We start from the raw sequence: 6,994 nt of genomic DNA on the forward strand, positions 1-6,994 counted from the left end.
TGTTTCAATTTGTCATCAAAATTTTAAAATTTTAATATAGAAAGTTGATATGAAAATTAAGAAGAAATCATTTATATTATATAAATTAATAAGAACAAATAACTTCTCGTGGTAAATATATCACCAACCCTTTTTAATCATAGAACATAACCTCTTTAACATACATCCAAAATAAATATTTTATTATATAATTTGAAGTGTATATCGTATATTTCTATAACAACGTAAAAAAAATATATTTCTAGGTATTTGTAAAAAGAGAAAACCCCAGTTTTCATTGAGAGAAGAGAGCAAAAAACCACATGAAAGAAAGTTGATGATCTGAAATCCCAAGACTTAAGTACTTAACATTGATTGAAATCTAAACAAGTAATCCAACCCAAATCTCAAACTCTGATTAGATAAATACTAAGTTCTGGTCCTCCATTGCTGTCTGGATTCATCATGTAAAAAGCTTCAGAATCTTTCGACCCCACAATCCTCTCAAACCTTGCTCTCATGTACATCAATTCCCCTTCACCACCACTACCGCCGCCTCCCTCCGGCAGTACTCCGGCGCCCATCGTAATCGGTCCCACAGAATTAAAAACCTTCCATTCATCAGGTCCACAATCACGTCTCATAGCATAACCACATTTCTTGCCATTGCAGTATGTCCTCCACAGTGGCTCTTCTAGCAGCTTAAAACTCTTCTTCAGAGTCTTCTTATCGCACTCCAACGCAATACGAACCAACCCCGACGCCATTTCTCGAACCAGGAAGCTAGTTGGGGTGGCTAGCTCGACCAGGAAAGCCGGGCCTAGCTTCGGATCCTCTTGAAACGCAATGTGGACGTGACCACGTCTGTACCCAAATAGAGTCCCGACAACTCTAGTACCCTTGCCTAGACCAGAACCAGAAGATAACTTGGTTTTACCAAAAGTAAGAGCTGATCGGAGCTTAGCAACAGACATGAGTCCACGTTTCTTCCTCCGGGGTGCAGCCTGGGGTACAGGGAGGCTGAGGTCGTCGTCAAGATTCAGATCCTCCTCAGTCACGACACATCCAAGTGATGATGATCTGAAGTTGAGGGTTGCTCCTTCATCGTCATCGTCTTCCACTTTCTTTTTCCAGTGGAAGTATCTTCGTGAGAAGGAAAAGGAAGTATCTTGAGGTGTTTTTGCAGCCATGATTGACCTCATCTTAAGAAACAAAAGCTAAACAACAAATGGGGTATCGATGAAAAGATTAAAGCTTGGAAGGCTGTGAAAAAAGCTTGTGGTTTTTTCTCTTCTTTAAGGGGTTTTTGGGAAAGGAGTATGTGATTCAAAAGGGTGAAAATACTGACAAAAGAAGGTGACCAGTCCCCACCTACTATTGTAATACTTGATTGTACAAATTGATACAAAATAATATATCGAGTAAATTACTGTTTTGGTACCTATCGTTTATACTTATGTTTAGTCTTAGTCTAACCTTTATCTTTTACATGCATTGTCGCTTTGGTCTAAAAACTTACACTTGTGGTCCTTCAAACTATTACCGTCTAATATGCTGTGTTAAATGTTAGATAAAATGACCATTATACCATTTTTTACTTTATCTATTTTATTGACATTTTTAAACAATACATAGAATATTTTTGTAAAAGCTTAAAGAAAACCCCTAAAAGGCTATTAGCCCCATCTAGAACATTTTTTCATTTCCCTATCCATAATTTCGTTGTCGACATCTTTGACACCAGTGCTCTCTTTCTTTGTCTCTTTTGCCTCTTATAGCTTCGACTATCATTAACTCCAATGCCCCCCTCGAACCTACACCTCTCTCTTTCTTGCTTGCAACTTTGGCAACAACCACCTCATTCGCCTCTAAGCTCTCTCGTCCAGCCACGTTGCATATGCATTTTCCTCTTTTTTCCTCGCCGCACTAGCCTCGTCGTACTTAACTCTCATCCTTCTCCCCCTCTCTACTTTTTGCTTCCCCCACCCTCTCAATGGTTCACACCTCCTCTTTCACCTTACCTACTCAACCCTATCGACGACGTCCATCTCAACCCTTCTATATATTTCCTCCCTCGAGTGTTCTCCAACCCGACCCCATTCTCTCCCTCCTTATAGATTGGGGATGAATTTGAAGATGAGATGCGACTAGTAGACAAGGATGAAACAAACAAGATAATAAAGTAGAATGGAAGAATTAGTGATTGTGTGTTTCTTGTGTGTCTTGGTTTGTGATTTGGATAAATCCCTGCCTCCCTACCATTTCTTTGGATGAATGACATTAATCTTTTGGAGCTAAATTAATCTTGAAAACAGAAAACTACTATATAGAAAAAAAATCAGTTAGCATGTGATAAAGAATTTGTGATTGTATGTGTTTTGAAGGTGATGAATAGGTGATTGTATGCTTTGTAGATGGCATAATTGATGATTGTGTGTATCTTATAGGTGATAAATAAGAATGCTTTGTAATGTGGAAAATAGGATGGCGGGAACTAGAAGGATGCGTTGTAGCGATTGGAGGTGGTTTGGTGATGTGGTGGTGGTGATGATGATGATGACGGTGGTGGGATGATTGGTGGGGATACAGTTGGCCAGCGATCGGTGATGATGGTGGGTGGTGATTGGTGATTGGTGATTGGTTTGAACACAACTTTGTCTCCGACAAAAGTGGAATAGCGATGATGGTAGGTTTTCATAACCAATAACTAAGAGGGGGGGGGGGGGGGGGGAGGGGGGGATTATGGGTCTTGACTATTTTATAATAATAAACACATAAACATGATAATAAAAGAATAAAATATGAAACAACCAAGTTGTTAGATTTAACGTCCCAAGGACCATTGGTTCAACTTCCAAAAATCACGGAGATGAGCCATGTTAAAAATTCAAAAGTTAGTCTACAAATGCAGATAGGTGTAAAATATAAGGACCAAAAGTTTAATTTACTCTAACAGATATAGAGGGAGAAAATCTATGGAGACAAAGTTTTGTGATCCATCTTTTCCTTTGGAGAGAGAAAGAGATGAAAGGAATGCTTGACTGACTACTTGCTGACTTGCATTGGAAAAAGTTTACACGAGCAGGTAACGCCAACACCAAACAATACCGGCCACCAAGACCACTTCCCAGTTCTCACAGGCCACACCAACATATTTGTTTGTTTGTTTTTTTTTTTCCCCATTTCATGCACGCTAACAGCCAAAGTATGTTGCTCCATTTAGGGTTTTTCTCTGAAAGGATGTTCCTCGTTTTTGCATACAATCATCTTATTTTTTATATTCAGTAGTTATACTTTACAAAAGAGGTTGGCTAAAAATAATGTTTTGGAAACACAAAAACTGACGAATATATTTGATATATAACAAATTAAATAAGAAATTAAAACGTTACAAATAATAATAATAATAATAATAATAATAATAATAATAATAATAATAATAATAATTAACGAATTTGAGAATGGGTTGTATTTCTCGTAACTCCATGTAATGGGAATAAGATGATTTTATATTCCACATCGGTATTTGTGTTTGTGCAAGGACATCTCATCTTAAAGTGTGATGATTATGAGTGTATAATTAAACATTATAAACGCAAAGGAGAACAAGAAATGTCAAAGTTTTGCAGAAAAGAAGAGAGTAAAATGTCAAAAAGTTTGTGTATAATCATGATTAATAACTTAGAGCCAACAAATTTTGGCCACAAAAAGGGTGTTCTCTTTTTTCCATGGTTGAAATTTTAAAGTTGTATAAATTCTGGCATTCTATTGTTTAATTGTATTATAGCATATACTTTAGACTAAAGTATAGAAATGATTGATGTGGTTCGGTGAAATCTATAGTTTGAGTTCCGGTTTCAAAAAGGTTATAAAAAATTTATATAGAATTTTTTTTTTTAATTTGGCTTTTTGCCTAGTGGTATGAATAGTTGTTAATAAGTAGGGTTGTAAATGAAATGAACGTTCGGCGAACCGTTCGTGAACTGTTCGGCGGGAAGTTCGTTTATTTAATAAATGAACGAACATGAACACAAATTCTCGTTCGTTTATTAAACGAACGAACATGCACAATGATCTTGTTCGTTCATTTACATTCGTGAACGTTCGTTCGTTTAAGTTTTTTTATGTTCATATATTTTCAATTGTTTTTATAACATTACTATATTATAGTTCGTTTATGTTTATATATGTTCAATTGTGTTTGTTTATCTTTGTTCGCTTATGTTCGTTCGTTTATGTTCGTTTAGCATGTTCACGAACATAAACGAACGAACATGAACAAGACAATTTGTTAAACGAACGAACATGAACAAGAAAACTCCATTCGTTTATCCGTTCGTGTTGGTTCGATTGTTCGGCTAACTTAAACGAACGAAGAACAAGCCTTTGTTTGTGTTCGTTCGGTTCGTTTACAACCCTATTAATAAGTATTTGAACCAAATGCTAAACGTTCAAGCCTCACTATAAACCAAATATATAAAATTAAACGTAGAATAGTTAGTGGCGAGTCTAAAATAGAAAATCATATGGTTCACTAATTTTTCTATATATATTTTTCTATACAAATTCGAAGATTTTTATAGGTAAGGTAGGTCTTAAATTTTTTTAAGGTAGGTCCCTAAAATTTTTTTATAGAAAATTTAGATAAATTAAAAAAAAAATTAGATGGGTCCTACGACTCACCTTCCTTATACCTAGCCTCGCCACTGAGAATAGTGGATGACTACATGTAGAAGTCATTTAAAAAAAATTAATTTTATCTTATTTTTATGTGACCTAGAGTCCCTTATATAAATATTATATATTTAGTATATTATTTAAAACAATCGATACAACACAAAACCCTATCATATATTTTCACAATTAATCATGTTATCCAAGCAATATTCGCCAGAGCTTGACGTCGTGTTTGCCATTGTCTTTAGCATTTTTTTGTGGAAGGTTTTATTATCCAACTTGTTGTCACAACTAGCATTTTAACTAGGAAATTCTAGTCTCATGTAAACACCATCCACTGTGATACTTGTAACCCTAATTTGATATTATACGCTATGCTCATTCAATGACAACAAACTTAATCAATGTTCACAAGTAAAGTTCAAAACTTTATACAAAGCATCTCATATAGTCAACCAAGGGTTGAAAACCCTAAAAATCCCGGTTCAAGTTTGATATGAACTAGGATTCTCTGATTGGGCTTAATGAATCAATAAACCTTCTACTTGACTATCTTGGGCCTAGGAACCCTAATTGGGCTCTAATTGGACCCACATTCATAAGATTTTAGCACTTTGGGCCATGTGAGCCAAGAATAATGCATCTTATCTATAATGGGCTTTGTTGGGCCATAAATGATTTCATTTGCCATATTGGGCCGTAAACCCTTCTAAGTGGGTTTCATTGGGCCGAGAACCTTCATAAAGGCCCAATGGGCCGAAAAATATTACTAAGCTTCATAAAAATCGAACAAAACCAAGAATGGGCCCAAACCATTTCATTTCCATTTCTTCTTAGCCCATTCTCGACCCAACCTTGTAAATAAAAAAAAGAAAACAAATGGGAGGATATTTGAGGTGCCACCTCATCATTACCTAGTGGTTTTCTATGCTAATCACCCTTCAAATAAACAACTAGTCGCATGTCTCTAAGCACCTATCACATCTCAATCTCTCATCTCTTTTCCCTCTCTTCTTATTACACTCGGCCGAATACACCCTCCCACCACCTTCCATTTCCTTTCAAACACTTTCAAGACTCTCTCAAGAACTCCTCTCTACTCCTCAAAATTTTGTGACCATTGGTGGGTGATTTTAAGAAGTTTGCATCAAGTCCTCATCCACAATTGGTAACCTACTCTTACTCAAGCAAGTTTAACTTCATAATTTTGTTAAAACTTATTACTCATTTGCTCCAAACCGTGAATCATACTTCACTAGAACCATCTAAGTTTAAAAATCATCTCAAGGAGCTTGCTAGGGCCGAGAATCACATCATCTGCTTCTATCTCTTCATCAAACCGAGAACAACAAAGCAATATGAGTTCATACCCCTTGTTTTCGGTTTTAAACATGTTTTGGGGGAGAATACAAGTTTCATATGTGGTAGATCTATGTATTTATGCATGTTATGTGTGTTTTACTTGATTTAAGTTGTGATTATGTGATGAAACACTATAGATCTTGAAAATTCTAACCAAAAGTTGTGATATTCGAAAACTAAAACACTTCATACAACTTACTATGAAGATAAATTTGTTAAACATGTGAAGATTCATAAGAAACTAAACAAAACCTTGAAAATGGGCCATATTTGACAAATAAACAAAAAGTTGAGATTTTTATGTCATTTACGGTTTTACATGGACTAAAAGAGTCATATTTGCATAAAAATGGGTCTTTATGATAGTCATAATTACCAAAGGGCCAAAAGTGTAACTTTTTGCATAATGGGCCTTGATTTGGGCCCTTACGGTTTTTCTTTGGCCTAAATTGTAAAATCTCGATTTTTATGGATTAAATTTGTCATATAACACAAACTTGAGCCAAATATGTAAATCTACGGTTTTATGGGCTGAAAATGACACTTTATTCAAATTTGGGCCTAAAATGTTATTTTTATAAAACTTGGGCCGAAAATGTCATTTTTATCAAAAATGGGCTGAAATTGTAAATTTCTATAAAAATGGCCGAAATTAATATTTTATATATAAATGGGCCAAAAATGTCAAGTTATATATAATTGGGCCAAAGATGTCAATTTCATTATATTAGGCCAAAAATGTTATTTTTAACAAAGGAAGGCTAAAAATGTCAATTTATTTGAAATAAACCCATAAATGTAAACTTTTGGTCTTAAGGGACCTAAAGCGTCAATTTTGCCAAATTGTGCCTAAATCGTAAATTTTAGGTTTAATGGGCCAAAAATGACATTATTACAAAAATTAGGCCTTATGTTATTTTAGTAAACAAATGAGCTAAGACATACAACGAAATGACAAACGAACTAAAAACATCGA

The 6,994-nt window shown here is 35.1% G+C and overlaps 1 pseudogene; it reads right to left on the bottom strand.

Annotated features, from left to right (window-relative positions):
- Nucleotides 1-248: 248 nt before the first annotated feature.
- Nucleotides 249-1,324, bottom strand: LOC145166520 (protein MIZU-KUSSEI 1 pseudogene; annotated as a pseudogene).
- Nucleotides 1,325-6,994: the final 5,670 nt, after the last annotated feature.

The sequence above is a fragment of the Lactuca virosa genome, chromosome 3, assembly GCF_052849685.1.
Source record: "Lactuca virosa cultivar CGN04683 chromosome 3, Lactuca_virosa_CGN04683_v6, whole genome shotgun sequence".
NCBI classification, from domain to species: Eukaryota; Viridiplantae; Streptophyta; class Magnoliopsida; order Asterales; family Asteraceae; genus Lactuca; species Lactuca virosa.